The 17016-nt window shown below is 41.5% G+C and overlaps 1 protein-coding gene across 6 annotated transcripts in view; it reads left to right on the top strand.

The window, feature by feature from the left end:
• NEBL (nebulette) overlaps positions 1-17016 on the top strand; it is a 227040-nt gene that overhangs the window by 112000 nt on the left and 98024 nt on the right. For 3 of the 6 annotated variants that reach the window (XM_069729538.1, XM_069729535.1, XM_069729534.1), the window contains exons 2-3: positions 2459-2571; positions 6505-6602. The exons of 2 other annotated variants lie outside the window; for them this stretch is intronic. The gene's annotated coding sequence lies outside the window, so the exon portion shown is untranslated. The remainder of the gene's footprint in view (positions 1-2458; positions 2572-6504; positions 6603-17016) is intronic. One more of the 6 variants, XM_069729536.1, reaches the window with a different exon arrangement.

Here is a 17016-nt window from a genome sequence, read left to right as displayed (position 1 = left end):
TGTCTTCTGACAGCCCCTACTGCCACTCCACAGTGGAATTAAAGATCTTCCACAGTAATAATCTTTAGAGCCACTCTCCAAATTTGCCAAATTATTATTGGTAAGTACTTCTCATCTTCATGTCCTAGTTTTAAAAATTATGTTTCCTATATTTAAAGTGGTATTCCAATCTTAAAGATCCTATCACAATATGCCTCCTAAACGGATCATGGACTCTAAAAAAAAAAAAAAGCAAAAATCCATTTGGAGATAGACTAGGAGAGAGATCAGATTAAATGCAACCAATAGAAGTCAATGGAGAAGGAGACAGAGAAAGGCATGAAGACATAAAAATGCTTCTGCTTTCTAGTGTGCTATCTCACCCCAATGCTGGATTCACTATTTCATTACATTGTCTTGCTGCTTCTTGGGTCACCTGCAATCATTCTGCAGTGAATATAGATTTTCACTGAGATAGGAGATGGCAGTTGTTTGTCATAAGGTTCTATGGAGAAAGGAGGTTAGGGCAGCACGGTGGCTCAGTGGTTAGCACTACAGCCTTGCAGCACTGGAGTCCTGGGTTCAAATCCCACCAAGGAGAACATCTGCAAGGAGTTTGTATGTTCTCCCCGTGTTTGCGTGGGTTTCCTCCGGGATCTCCGGTTTCCTCCCTCATTCCAAAGACATACTTATATGGATTCTAGATAGTGAGCCCCAATGGGGACAGTGATGATAATGTGTGCAAAACTGTAAAGCGCTGCGGAATATGTTAGCGCTATATAAAAATAAAGATTGTTATTATAGAGGATCTAGAGGCAGACACAGACATTCTGCTGCAAGTTATCCTGAAATAACAGATAGATTAGCTAGAAGCAGACACAGACATTCTTCTTTAAGGTCTCTTGAAATGACAGCTGGAGGAGATAGAGACAGACACAGACATTCTGCTGCAAGTTCTCCTGTAATGACTAGTAGAGGAGCTACAAGCAGACACATACATTCTGCTGCAAGTTCTCCTGAAACAACAGATGGAGAAGCTAGATGCAGACACAGACATTCTGCTGCAAGTTCTCCTGAAACAGATGTATGAGCTAGGGAAGACATACATTCTGCTGCAAGTTCTCCGGTAATGACAAGTAGAGGCGCTACAAGCAGACACAGACATTCTGCTGCAAGTTCTCCTGTAATGACTAGTAGAGGAGCTACAAGCAGACACATACATTCTGCTGCAAGTTCTCCTGTAATGACTAGTAGAGGAGCTACAAGCAGACATACATTCTGCTGCAAGTTCTCCTGAAACAACAGATGGAGAAGCTAGATGCAGACACAGACATTCTGCTGCAAGTTCTCCTGAAACAGATGTATGAGCTAGGGAAGACATACATTCTGCTGCAAGTTCTCCTGAAACAACAGATGGAGGAGCTAGATGCAGACACAGACATTCTGCTGCAAGTTCTCCTGAAACAACAACTGGAGGAGCTAGATGCAGACACAGACATTCTACTGCACGTTCCCCTGAAATGACAATTTACTTTAAAGAATAACTGTCATATCAGGAGAACTTGAAGCAGAATATCAGTGTCTGTCTCTACCTCCTCCATCCTACTCTCCCTCTCCATAGAACTTTATGAGCAGCAACTGTTACCTTAGGCTAAGTTCGCATTTGTGTATATGTGCACAGCATATCATCTGCATACGCAAACACATGCCAAAATGCATGTTAAATATATGTACGCACGACGCATGTGGATCTGTGCGGATCAAACGCTGCACGCACAGACGCCTTAGTAATGTGAAAATCTGTATTCACTGAAGACAAAAATTATGTGCGAATTGAAAATATTGAGATTGAAAGATCAGTCCAGGGGGAGAAAGAAGTGGGTCACTCTACTAAGATATATTACAAAGTTGCTTATTTTCACTTGCATTATGGACTTATGGGAAAAAATAATAATTACATGATTGTTCCTCTTTAATTCCATTTTTTCATCCACCCAAAAGATTGTGCAGAGTATGGGACTTTCTGTGTGACCCTAGTAATGCACATGTAATTATATGTTCATGCGCTGCTATAGAAAGCACTGCCTTTGTATGCTGCACAGACTTGTTTTTGTTCCTTCCCTTTCTGGTAGCAGAGGGTACATGATGATATTACAGTGCAGAAACAAGGTAAGCTAGCCGGTGTGATGGGTGGTGGGAATGGGTGATGGGTGCGGCAAACAGAAAAGGCTTTGACTATAATTGAAAGAGAGCGGCATGAATGTCTTCCACAATTCCATCTGAAATATCTCCTGACACGGATGCAATATTTCTTGGCCATTGAGGGTAATGATGAAAAGTACAGTGTTGTATGCTTCCCCAGTTTAGGATTAAGGGAAGACAATTGTTAGTGTCTTGTAGAAACTGACTTACTGGTTCAGACATCCAGCACTGCCGTCTTTATTACAGCCCCTTCTTGTTCTTCATATTCTTCTTCCAGAAGAGACACCAGAAAGCGTCTAAGTGGAAAGGCAAGGACTGAAAGGAAATGATTGTCCTGTTCCTCCTGTGATATGGCCAAACTCAAAGGGGACACCTGGCAAGGTTTATAAGGTAAGGAAATGGGATCTACTTGTGAAAATAAGTCGATGGTTTCCCGGGGAATGCTGCTGGTGAAAGCAAACTCTCATGAGCTAAATGGGCCTATTGTCCTGGGAACGTCCTTCCTGCACTCCCAGTAGCTCTGCTGAATTTTAAGATGTGGTGTCTTATTTTCTCAATCTGGCAAACAGTGAACTTGAAAAGCTTCAATTGTGTCATTTGCACTTTGTATGTTTCTCTTGTTGCTGTGGTGGATGAAATAGAAATGACAGAAAGCAGCGGTTTGCCAAAACACCATTTTAACAATCACAATAACGATACAGCACTTTATTTCAAGACCAATTTTGTTGATTCTTGTCTTAAAGTTTACGCACCTCTACACATCCTATAAAGAGGGTGCGCCATCAAAACGCATGAAGAAGTCACGGTTGGGCCATTCTGCGAGCAGGGCCCTCATTCCTCCTGGTATCTGTTGTGAACTGTGATTTCTGTTATGCTGTAATGTCTATTATCTGTACAAGTCCCCTCTATAATTTGTAAAGCGCTGCGGAATATGTTGGCGTTATATAAATAAAAATTATTATTATTATTATTATTCTGGAAATAAAATCTAGACAAAACCCTGCTTTCAAGATAAAACACGGCAAATGGACGTGGTAAAATTACTTTATTAATACAATTGGGAGAAAAGTTCATTGAGGCCACTCTTTTATGTGCTTCTACATGGCTCCCATTGCGTGACCAATGCAGGAGTCTCCGCTCTCTGGTAGCCGCTTGGATACACACAGACACAGGATTTTTATATCAAAACAGAAAAACATTTATGGTCCTTCATGAACCTCACAGCTCCAAAATTAAAACAGCTCTGCCTCCGCACAAATGAATAACAAAACAGTCCTTTCTTCTGCACAAATGAATAACAAAACAGTCCTTTCTTCTGCACAAATGAATAACAAAACAGTCCTTTCCCTGGTTAAGGCAAAATAAATCTAATGGTCTCACCAACTTGGTATTACAGGCCCTTCTCATTCTCTACCATAGACTTATCCACCATGAACGGTCTTTCGCCAGCTCCACATACTATGCTGATCTAAGCCTGCTGCCTGTTATTAGGCCTATAAGACCCAGACTGGAGTATGGGAACAACCTTTCCCACCCAGGCTTTTTTGGTCGCTCCTGAATCCTGGACCCAAAACCCAGTCAAAATAAAAAGCATCTCAGTGACACATACCTGACATCCCTGACTTTACCTCCACCATGTAATATATGATTGTATTAAGTCCACCAGAATGGCAGTTGTGTAGTGGCTCCAAAATGGCGTTCCCAAACCTTATCACCCCCGTACACCCTAGTACAGGGGTGTCAAACTGCATTCCTCGAGGGCTGCAACCAGGTCATGTTTTCAGGATTTCCTTGTACTGCACAGGTGATAATTTAATCACCTACACACATAATGATTGCAGCACCTTGTGCAATGCTAAGGAAATCTTGAAATCACGCATGGTTTGCGGCCCTCGAGGAATGCAGTTTGACACCCCTGCCCTAGTAGGTCATAGTGACAGGGTTGTATAGACATTACTGATAGGCAATATGGTGGCTCAGTAGTTTGCACTGTTGCCTTACATGCACTGTGACATGTAAGTTTGTATTTGTTTGAGTGGTGTCCTCCAGGCACACTATTTTTTTCCACCCATTAAAACCAGATGTTTAGGTCAATTTTAAAATAAATTTTACTCTAGAATTATCTGACCTAAAATTTAAGAATACAAATTATATATAAAAAAAGAAGTATGTTGTGATCAGTTGTGCCAGAATTCTGGCATGAAAAACAACCAAATTTTGTTGCGTGAAAATGTGTGAATTTTTTTGTACCTATGTAATGTTAAAATAAAATTCTGGTGGGACTTAGCAGGAGGGGATGTGGCCTCCTGTAGCCCGGATTTACAATGCTTTATGCCTGAGACTGGCATAAATCATTTCACAAGTTCAAACCACCCTACAGCTGACTTAGATTTGCTATTTGGCAAATTTATTAAGAAGTGGGTGCCTCTTAAAATGTGAATACATTATATTCTTAGTGTATTTTTCATAAGGATCTATCAGTATCTGCTGAAATCCCCTACAGCCACTCCACAGTTGAAGTAAAGGTCTTCCAGAGTAAGACATGCTCTTTGGAACTACTCTCAAAATTTGCCAAAAGATGAGCATCCAAAAAAGAGGACTTTTCTATTATTTTACGAATAGGTTCTATAAAACAGGTTTTCTAGAGAGGGTCCTTTAATCATTTAACCAGAATATCTACAAAGAAGGTCATTTACCCAGAAGAACCACGTTTTAGCGGAACACTGATTTAATTGGAAATTATAATTCTTCAGTTTTCCTACGGAGGCGCTGATGGGGAATTAAAGACTTGCTGCTGGATTCCTCTACAAATTTTAGCATATCACTGGTGGTCCCAAAGGCTGCAAGTAGAAATGAGGTAATCAAAAGTGTGTCCAATTTTTAACAAAATGTTGAACCCGGTAATCAATTTGTAGTTTACTCTGTGCAAATCAACTTAAATGGATATCATTCTTTTACACAGTGCAGAAGATTGTATCAACCAGAGAAGTATTACATGACCTCTGGCGCAGTTGGCAAGGCTTTTCCATTGCAGCTATCATATCATATCGTAGCCTATATAAAAGCAAAAGTGGGGAATGCAGCGGCTATTTTGTGGTGAATCAGGATAGTGAGTGGACATTACAGCTCACAGCTTAGCCATAGAGATAAGGAGAGAAAGCCAAAAAAAATCCTGAAGAAACTGTGCATATAGTGTGCGTGACAGCACAGCCGGGTAGACGATTAGTGTGTGAGGAACAGGCTGGTAGGTACCACCAGTTACCATCTGTTTACCCATAACTAGTTATGTTGAGATTATTTTGACTTTACTATGACTGTTTTCTTTAAAGGGGTTGACCACCTGCTCTTTTTAGTACAGCTTTCCTCACACACTGACCTGCGATTCTGTCCAGATAATGGCTGCTGGTGGAGGAGCATGTGACCAGACCTGTCCATCAGCCTTCTAGAAATTGATAAAAACCTAACATGGGAAAGCTGCTCTACTATTGAAGGAGACTGATGGACTGTTCATGTCACTTGCTCCTCCATCAGAAGTGCTGATGAGCTTGTGAGGAAAGCTGAACCAACAAGAGAAAGTGACCAAACCCTTTAAAGAGCTTGAAAGAAAAGTTGGACTCAGTCCTAGGAGACCTCAGAGTGTTGCACACGTATTTTCAAGACAAATCGGAAGCTCAGCTGTTGTTTCCGTTCTTTGCAAATCTATTTGATGCAAATTGAAAATTTTGCAAAAATTTAGGTGAAGCTGATGAATTAGAATTTCCCAAGATCTGATCATCTCTATGTACAACCCTAGGCAAAAAAAAAATCATTTTCAAAGCCTGAAGCCAAAAATTTGTTGTTAACAATTCAGGAATTACTTTTCCTGAGTTTAAATTTCTAACACATTTCAATGTGACAAGTCAAAATTCAGCCAAATGATCTATTTACAGATATTTTACTTTGCGCCAAGTTGGATATGAAGAACAGCTTTTCCCTTAGGCTGCCTGACATATACAGTATACTGAGTAGAGTATATATTAGTATGCCTGGAAGTAATGTACAGTATGTATGATGAAATTATTAAACCCGTATAAACAGGCTCACATTATCATTTTGTGCGCTTGCACAATGATTGTTTGTGCTTGTAATATATTCTTTACTTTTCATTTGCAAACAATATTATTTATTTTTATCGCAGTGAAGAAATGTGACCCTCAGCTCAAATATATCAGCCTATATTATCATTTTATATTACTGCTCAATAAATACTATGTCTATTATATTAATGGGCTTTTCCCCCAAAATCAAATTATCCCCGATTAATTAAATTTGGAAAAATTGCAGATTGTCGGGGGCCTGACGACTGGGACCTTCAACAATTTGAAGAACTTTGCTCTGATATCCGGAGTACGTGGCTCTACAGCCCTGATGTGAATAGAACGGTGCGTGCATGGTCTCCACTTCCTTCAATTTTTATGGGACTGCTAAGTACAGTGCTCAAAGGGGGTATCCGGGACTTTACAAACAACAAAAAATGTATCTAAGCACTAACAATCTGAAAGGGAGAAGATACAGATTAGATATTAGAAAACACTTTTTTACTTTGATGGCCATCAATGAGTGGTACAGGCTGCCACGAGAGGTGGTGAGTTCTCCTTCAATGGAAGTCTTCAAATAGAGGCTGGACAGACATCTGTCTGAGATGGTTTAGTGCCTCCTGCTTTGAGCAGGGGGTTGGACGCGATGACCCTGGAGGTCCCTTCCAACTCTAACATTCTATGATTCTAAGTGCTATGACTGCAGTGCTATGACTGCAGGAAACTCTCCTTCAGGCCCTGGGATCCATATTTAAGTGTAAAATAAAGAATCAAAATAAAAAATATTGATATACTTACCCTCGGACGCACCCTGGTTCTTGCCGGCAGCCTTCCTTCCTAAGAATGAGCGCCTGAAGGACCTTCGATGACGTCGCGGCTTGTGGTTGGTCGCGTGAGCGGTCACATGGGCGTCACGCGACCAATCACAAGCCGTGACGTCATCTAAGGTCCTTCAGGTGCTGATTCTTAGGAAGGAAGGCTGCGGGTTAGAACAAGGGCACGTCCGAGGGTGAGTATATACCTATTAGGAATATACTCACCCTCGGACGCGCCCTCGGACGCTTCCTTCCTAAGAATTAGCTCCTGAAGGACCTTAGATGACGTCGCGGCTTGTGATTGGTCGCGTAACCGCCCATGTGACCGCTCACGCGACCAACCACAAGCCGCGACATCATCGAAGGCCCTTCAGGCGCTCATTTTTAGGAAGGAAGGCTGCCGGTGAGAACCAGGGCGCATCCGAGGGTGAGTATATCAATATTTTTTTATTTTTATTCTTTATTTTACACTTAAATATGAATTCCGATACCGATTCCCGATATCTGAAACATATCGGAACTCGGTATCGGAATTCCGATTCCAGATCAGAAGATCGCCGACCCCACACAGGGGTCGGGTCGGGTTTCATGAAACCCGACTTTGCCAAAAGTCGGCGACTTCTGAATCTGGCCGACCCGATTCGCTTAACCCTACTTAGTGCATAAATTCATCAAAGAAATGTACACCTTGTCATGGCTAGTGGGCTCTCAATGTTGAGGAGTGTATATATGCATAGAACAGGAAATTGACAGTAGATTTTGAGAGATGTGGTCCCCTTGGCTGGATATGCAGGGACCGATTTCAGACAAAACCTTTTTTTTTTTACTATTTTTGATTAATGAACTGCCAGTATTCCCTTATATTGTTTGGTCCTGCAAATGCAAAAATCATCCTTGAAACCATGTAACAACACTGAATATTTCTACATTTGAATAAGACAGTGAACATGTGATTGACACAACAATTTATCAGTGCAGAATGCATGAATTCAATAACTTTGTGATGAATAAGGAAATCTTAAAAGCCAAAAAATAAAGTGAAAATTAGCTTAGGAAATTCGCTTTTAGAACTTGCCAAATTAAAGGGCTGCAGTTAAAGATGACACATTTCCTTTGTATTTTAGGCAAATATTTTTTTCATCTTTTACATTTTAAAAATTACAAAAAGAAAGTGGGCTGATGCAATAGTTTGTGCATCCTGCATAGTTAGTACCTAGTAGCACCCCCTTTTGCAAGTATCACAGCTTGTAAATGTTTTTGTAGCCAGCCAACAAATTCTTGTTTGAGGGATCATCATCCATTCTTCCTGGGAAAATTCTTCCAGTTCTGTGAGATTCCCTGGTCGTCTTGCATCCTCTGCTATTTTGAGGTCTAGCCACAGATTTTCAATGATGTTCAGATTAGGGGACTGTGAGGGCCATTGTAAAACATTTAGTTTGTGCCTTTTGAAGTAGTCTATCGTGGATTTTGATGTACGTTTAAGTTCATTATCCATTTGTAGAAACCAGCTTCTGCTTTTTTAAGAGATGGTGTTATGTTTGTATGAAGAATTTTTTTAAATTTCATAGAATCCATTCTTCTATCTACCCCTGAAATGTTCCCTCTGTCATTGGCTGCAACACAACTCCGAGCCATGATTGATCCACCCCATGCTTAATGGTTGGAGAGATGTTCTTTTACTGAAATTCTGTGCCCTTTTTTCTCCACACATACATTTGATCATTGTGGCCAAAGAGTTCTATTTTTTCAGTCCACAGGACTTGTTTCCAAAATGCATCAGATGTGTTCAAATGTTCTTTTGCATACTTTTGATGCTGAATTTTATGGTGAGGATACAGGAGAGATTTTCTTCTGATGACTCTTCCATGAAGACCATATTTGTGCAGGTGTCTCTGAACAGTAGAACAATGTACCACAACTCCAGAATCTGCTAAATTGTCTTTTACCTCTCTAGCAATCCTACGAGCAGCTCTCACTGAAATGTTACTTGGTCTTACAGACCTTATCTTGACCTTCACTGTTCCTGTTAACTGCAATTTCTCAATTACATTTCAAGCTGAGGAGAGGGCAACATAAAAATGCTTTGCTAGCTTATTATAGCCTTCTCCTGCATTGTGGGCCTCCACCATTTTCATTTTTAGAGTGCTAGGCAGCTGCTTAGAAGAACCCATGCTGTTTTTTTGGCCCAAGGTTACAGGAGGCAGGGTTTTTATAAAGCGGGGAAATTTGCATCACCTGGCCTTTCCTAATGATAATAGTAAAGTCATAACCCTAACAGGCTACAACGTTATCTGAGCACACAAATCTCCAATGATGCCCAAACTTTTCCATCTGACCATTTTCCTTTTTGTAAATTTTAAAATGTAAAAAATGACAACATTTATATGTTTTTTGCCTAAAATACAAAGGAAATGTGCCATGTTTAATTTGATCCCTTTTAGAGATCATTTCATCTTCAACTTGCTTAACTATTCAGAATAGCAGTAATTTTCACCAGGGAAGCCCAAACTTTTACATGCCACTGTATGTCCTCCTTCTAAAGCTACTGAACAATCGCCTTGGTACACTATCAACCAATTCCTGAAAGCAATTCCTATTTAGTAGAGATGAGCAGAAGTGTGAGTCGACTTTACTGAAATTCATGGTTTCACATGAACTCAACCACTCAGATTCGCGATTCACAAAAAAATCCCCCAAACCAGCACCACATCTCACACCGCTGAAGTGCCAGAGAGCATTCTAGTGTCTTTTTTGCATTGTTACATGGTCCTTCCCAAAATGCCCTGCAGCTACAAAATCTAGCGAATTATCACACCTTGTACAGTGGTGGTCAGTACCTGGGCCATAAAAGATCAGCGTTTCCCAGTGCAGAGTCTTTCTATCTCCAGTCACTCAGTAAATCTCTCATCTGCAGAATGTAAGCTCTTATGGCCAGAGGGGTCCTCTCTCTTTACTGTAGAGAGTGTAAGATCTTATGGTCAGCAGGGTCCTCTTTCCTACAGAATGTAAGCTGTTCTGGTCATCGGATTCCTCTCTCTTCTGTAGAATGTAAACTCTTATGGCTGTGGGATCCTCTCTCTTCTGTAGAGGGTAAGCTCATGGTTAGTGGGGTCCTGTTTCCTTTAGAATGTAAGCTCTTATGGTCAGTGGAGTCCTCTTTCTCTCCTGTAGAATGTAAGCTCTTATGGTCAACAGGGTCCTCTCTATCACCCTCTTCTGGGTAGTGCCTTTGTCCCTGCACGATTCCCATCCTCTTCGCCTCTGGCAGGGACTCCGACTTACTTACCACTGTGGCTCACGCTTCCTGCTGCTGCTCAGGCTTCCCGGGGTCTGTGAATGTCTGGCAGATCCCCCAGCACTGTGCTTAGGGTGGCGTACACTCTCGATCTCTTAAAGAGACAGTACATATTTTCTTACGTGTTGCCAGCCAATGACTGGGAGACAGTTATTATTTAAGGCACCTCCATCTGTTGGGCAGTGCCTAAGCATCATGCTTTTTCAGTTTGTCTGCACCATTGCTAGTTGTCAGGTCCCCAGTGCTTGTATCCATGCATATCAGCCATGTTCCCCAGCACCTGCCGAGCCTGCCTGTATATCCCCAGTGTCTGACAGCACCTGAATGTATACCAGCCGTGTCTTCCAGAACCTCCCATGTCTGCCTGTATAGAAGCTGTGTCCATCAGTAGCTGCCATGCTTACCTGTACACCAGCCGTGCCTTCCAGTACCTGCTGTGTCCACCTGTACACCAGCTGTGTCTGCCAGTATTTGCCCAGCGCCTGCCTTTACCTACTGTGCGATCCATTCTTGGTCGTTCCAACTTCCTAAACCTTTGGGGGTCAGCTGCCATGTGTACAAGGTCTGTCCTGGCGTACCACCTGGCGCTCATCTGGAACCAAGTCTAACCACACCATCAGGGGCTCTAGCGATGAGTTAGGCATTCGACTAATCTCTCTCTTTTCCCCCACATTTTTTGAGCAAATACAGTCTTCCTAGTATTGAAATTGGCTCAAATTTTGTTCACTGCGAATCAATTTTTTAAAAAAAAATTCGATGAAATTGAATTTCAAACCATCTCCAACCATTTTGAATTTCAGCTCCTCCTTTTTGCCAGTCGAATTGTTGAGTGAGTGTATAATCTCAATTTATATTACACAATTTTCAAAAGTTGAATGTACATTTTTTTTACTCTCCTAAACAATTTCATGCCTGATGGTAGAGGATCTTCGGACTCATTGCTTAGTCGCTCAATCCGTTCATGTTACACAAATATTGGATGAACGATGGGTTAAGATATGAAGTGTAAATTCGCCTTATGTCATTTATAAATTACAATTTTGCTATATTATTGGTGATTAGTGATTTATTAGTGAATTCTATAAAATATATCACAATCTATATAAAGCAATGACTCTTTATCTTTCCTGATTTTTTTTTTACTAGACACCATTTATTTATAGCTGACTTATAAATGCCAGCACTGTGACATAAAGCCGGGACCATTACCTCACTCTTGGCAGTGCTTGTCTCCAGCTCTTGCTATGTGCCGTACCTGCTGACTTGGAATGACCTCCATGTTCTACGCTCCAAATTGGTTACAGTCGCTGTTTAGATTAAGGCTGTTGTAGGCAATCAAAAACCTAGCAGGCTTCACAATGGGACAAGCACTCATTCCACCCAGATACCAGCGTGCCAGCTTACGAAAAGTCTCGGCACATACTTGTCGAGAGGTTATTAATTCAGGAGTTTATTTTACGCCGATGTGTCTTTACCCTTGCAATAGATTTGAAAGCGGATCTGTGAGCTTTACAGCAATTTTACAAAGGTACTTTTAGTTGATAGGATGACATTTTAGTGTATCAGTCTTAGTCTAGGGCTACACGGTGACTTTGGCGATGACACGAGGTGCATGACCAAAGGTCGCTATATACTTGCAATAGATGAGTCTCTTGCACCACTCGGTTGTCCAACTAGAGCTTCATGATGACATGGTGCACCCACAAGTTATAATAAAAACCTTGGTGCATTCCCACTGTTAACCTATGGGAAAAAAGTCAACTTTATTTTCCTATAGTAAAACCTGGAAGGTTGGCTCTTGGTTGCGGTACGTTTGCGATTATACCACAAATTGCAGACGGTGCTGTTTAGCCCAAATCTACGGGTGACAGCCACATGGTTCATACATACACTTTCATCCATAGACTTGCTCATATACAGTGACAACCACTGTGTAACCCCATATACAGTGTTAGACATTTGCCGAGAGATGAAATGCCCTAGTGTCCTACTTGTGCCTATCTCATAAAAAATCTTGGTAGCATTCCTCTAGAGATACTAATGGGGGATTTTTTTCAAGACTGATGTATTTCTACTTATAGTCTGCTAGAATTAGAATATAGAATTTTATAACAATATTTTTTTAAGCTAGGGTCACTTAGCAGTATTTTTTCTCATCTGAGATAATCGACCCGATTATGTTCAGATGATCATAGTGTGATCCAATTTTTTTCAGATGAGTAGAAGGAAAAAAATGTCTCCATCTTCTCCATTCTGTCAGTCTGTGGAAATTGTACTGTACTCCGATGTCATCCGAGTGCAGTCCGATTTTTTTTTTTCCATGGACCCATTGACTTGCATGGTCTATTGCGATCAGAAAATCAGATTCAAAGCGAGTATGCTCAATTTTTTTCCATGGACAGAGGAAATAATAGGACATGTTCACTACTCCATAGAATCAAAAGGAAAACAGCAAGCACTCAAGGAGTCTTGCTATTTTTGCAAAAAGGAAAACACTTGTGTTTATTTTGAATACAATAGAAGTTCACCACAGGAAAAATTTGAGTGACGAAGCAAGGTATCAAGATAGCGAGGTAACGTTTTGACCCTGTTCCGGGTCTTTGCCAAACCTCACTTGAGAAGTAGAGAGAATCACCATTAGGCGCCATACTATACTTAACGTTAAGCCCCAGCTGGAGCTTCTATTTTTCTATCTATACCAACCTAATGGTGATTCTCTCTACTTCTCAAGTGAGATTTGACAAAGACCCGGAACAGGGTCGAAACGTTACCTCGCTATCTTGATACCTTGCTTTGCTACTCAAATTTTTCCTGTGGTGAACTTCTATTGCATACAAAATAAACACAAGTGTTGTCACAGGGCTACCGCGACAGAGAGGTTCCAGAGAACCGCAGCGCTCTGGGCCTCGTTCACACACAGTGCACAGAAGCTCTTCTCCTGTGTTCTGACCTAGCTGCTTTGTGCCAGCAGTGCAGGAGTTAACTTTTGCTGAGTTGCTGAGAGCTGGGTCTCTCAGCTGAAGTGGATTTTGTAATCTCATCCTCTATATAGACCCAGCCTTGACTACTGCTATTGTCAGTGATCAGTTCAGCTGCCTGGCTTGGAGAGTGTAGGAACGTGGTATTAGGAGATTGGAGGTTTATTTACAGAGATTGGTGTCTGCTGTTTTGGTTGTATGTTTAACCTGTTTTCCTTCCTAAGTTTTTTCCTTCTTTACCTTCTCTGTGTTTCCTCTGTGGTTGCGTGAGCATTTGGTGAGTTTGAGACTTTTAGCTACCTTGTCTGTATACCCTGTTTATTGTTGTATTTATACACTGGTGCAGTCCACCTCCCTTGGGGGGAGAGGGGGCCACTGACAGGGCCTGCACAGGAGACAGGGATACGCTGGCCGCTCAGGCCTCCTAACCATCATAGGTACCCCTGAGATGAGGGAAAGCCAGGTCCCCTTTATAGTGGCAGGCACAAGTGCGGGTCCCAGTACGCCGTCCTGCCCCTTTATCACCGTTAATGGCGTGACAAGTGTTTTCCTTTTTGCAAACATAGCAAGACTCCTTGAGTGCTGCTGTTTTCCTTTTGATTATTATCTCTGGACCCTGGTCCAGGTTCAGCCTGCACATAACATCTCAGAAGAATGCACGTAATTTATTCTCCTACTCCATAGAATAACATTGGTCCAAGTGTGATCAGATGTTTTGTTGGAACGCATTTGGACCAAAAATACGTCCGTCTGCATGAGCCCTTAATTTAATTATCAATCAGCTTTGCAAAGTTATGATTTTTTGTAATATACTTGATTACCTTGTTTTGCCTTCTTTTTTTTCCCAAACACCATGCTGCAGTGCTTTTTTAGCTGTCTAGTTCGAGCTCCCTCAGAATCTGCTTTCCACTGCTGCACAGCAAGAATCCATCCTCTTCTTAGAGTATGGGACTTTCCCTGTCTGAGCCTCTCTGCTCTCTACCTTGGTATCTAGAAAGGAAAAGTCCCTTACACAACTGTAGATGGAATAGGGTTTACAGCTGAGCAGCAGTTGCTGCATCTTTTGGGCTGTTTGTGGCAGAAAATGAAATCTACACCAGCCAGGTTCTTGGATAGGTTCCAGCTGCAATGTATGACAGTTTTCTGGTGTATGTTCTAGTAAATTTGTCTCGCCAGGCGCCGTTTGCTAAACCCTGCTTACTTTTTTGAAATTTTGCTCACCTTTTGTGACTTTTTGACGGCAGAAAACTTTAGGCATTGGTAAATTCCCTCGTACATCTTTGTGCAAACTTAAAATTTTTTCAATTTGTTGCCATCGGCTATCTGTGTTAATTATGGATTCTTCAGGTGGAGTAGATAAAATTATTAAAATGATTTATGCATGGACCTGAGTTTTTCTGGATCTCGGTACATGGTGGTTGTGGAGACAATTCAATAAGAATGCAGGATTAGTTGTTGTCCTTCTGGATCAGGGAGGGTCGGGGAATATTTGTGGGATCTCAAAAACTATAGCTGAGAAATGTATCAGTTATTTTTTTTTCTGATAAGTCACCTGGATCCATGGAAAAGCAATGAATTACAAAAAAACAACTTGGAATGTAACTGAAATATTGTACTCGCTGCTTCCACATTAGTGGGTTGTCCATCATCTTTAGTTAACAATCCAATAGGGACCAGTCATAACCCACAGTCAGGAGTGGCACTGTTTTTGACCCTTTTTTTTTACAATCCCTGACTCCTTCATTAAGCCTTTTGAGATTCCAATTTAGGCAGGTTTGTGTGAATACATAAAGACTACGGCTTTAAGCTGATTTTCTCAAAATGTTCTGTCTAAGCAGAAAGATTATTTTTCATATTAAATATTAACCTGCTCTGAACTGCTGGCTGCCCAGAGAATGTGGTATTCACCGCTCAAGTGCTCTATTTTTCTGTAGACCGTGCTTCATCTGAACGAGTTCTGTGATATGTGCCATACCAGCCTTATCTCTGAGCATACCGTGGAAGTTCATCTTATCATTCATGCTTGGTTTCATGGCTGATCAAATACTTTCCTGTGAAGGTTCATCAAAACCATTCCACTCTATAGATCATTACAGCATAGCTGCAATGGATAATCCAGATTTATCTCTTTTTTTTTTTTTTTTAAGAACATACATCGAAGTATGGTTTGTATTAATACATGGCATGTAGTGATGAGCAAACGTGCTCGCTACTACTCGTTACTCGCCCGAGTATCGCTATGCTCGGTGTACTCGGCGAGAAGCGAGCATTTCCAGGATTATTCGGTGGTAACTGGTGTCTCCACCCAGCATTTTTGGCGGACTTTAGAGACCCAATTACGGTGCAGGGTTTGTCTGCCAGGCCATGAAACGCCGTAGCCATCTTTGTTGTGGTCGTGCAGTGATTGGCTTGGCTGCACAGCATCATCCCGAATATAAGAGACCTGGCGCCGCCCTGCTCGCCGCATTCTATTCCTGATTCAGCGAGAGTAGAGAGAGTTGGTGCCGAGATAGGGTCAGGATCGTGGTTTTTAGAGATAGTGTAGGTCTGCAACTCTTACATCCACAACTCCTCAGAAACCAAAAGTCCTTTTTAGGGCTAATTTGTGGGTCCTGATATTGCAGCGCTAGGTAGGCAGGGCACAGCATATCCACATCAGTGCAAGGCCTGCAGGCAGTGTGTGTGTGTCCATTGCTCCCACTGCATCCCTTCCAAAGCTCCATAACTGCCTGCTGCTGCTGTAGCTTCTTTACTATATACCTAGTTGCATTTTTTTTTCCAAAAATTCACCCCCAAAAAACAAAAATATACAGTTGGTTCTATCAGACTGAGGCCCTTTGAAAAATCATAGTTTGTCAGGCATACGTAGCATATTTGTGTGTGCTAGACTTGTGCCACTTTTTTTTTGTGTTTTAAATTCACAGAAAAAGGCCTCATATGTCTGCGTGCTCCAACTTTGGGCATTGTAGGCCGGTGGACCACTTTTTTTTGCTGTCTGATACTCTAATTCTATACAGCACTATTTTCCATTTACAAAAAAAAAAACAGGCCACATTTTTGCCAGTGTGGTATTTCTTTGACAGCCCTCATATCTGCGTGCTACAAGTTGGTCATTGTAGGCCGGTTGACCACTTTTTTTGCTGTCTGATACTCTAATCCTATACAGCACTATTTAGCTTCCAAAATTATAAAATGGCCACATATTTGCCAGTGTGGTATTTCCATGATAGCCCTCATATATCTGCGTGCTCCAAGTTTGGGCATTGTAGGCCGGTGGACCACTTTTTTTTGCTGTCTGATACTCTACTTATATACAGCACTATTTTGCATTAATTCACTTCACAAAAAAAAACCCAAAAATTGAATACAGTCCGTTATATCAGGCTGAGGCCTGCCTGGTGTTTGGGTTTGAAAAATCGTAGATTTGCAGGCATACTGATCAGATATTATTTCGCTACTAATAAATATATTTGTGCTGAGCATTTGAAATAGTGCAGTAGTCCATTGAAAATGGGAAAGGCAAGGGGCAAGGGATGGGGAAGTGGGTGTGATGATGATGGTTAATGCAGAGGACAATGCCATGGCCAAGGGGAAAGTGGGCAACAACAAAGACCCACATCTTCTTGCTCGACCTTCCTGTCCCAGTTTCTAGGTGACCGCAGCACACCACT

The sequence above is a fragment of the Ranitomeya imitator genome, chromosome 6, assembly GCF_032444005.1.
Source record: "Ranitomeya imitator isolate aRanImi1 chromosome 6, aRanImi1.pri, whole genome shotgun sequence".
Classification (NCBI taxonomy): Eukaryota; Metazoa; Chordata; class Amphibia; order Anura; family Dendrobatidae; genus Ranitomeya; species Ranitomeya imitator.
This window is presented reverse-complemented; position numbering and strand designations above follow the sequence as displayed.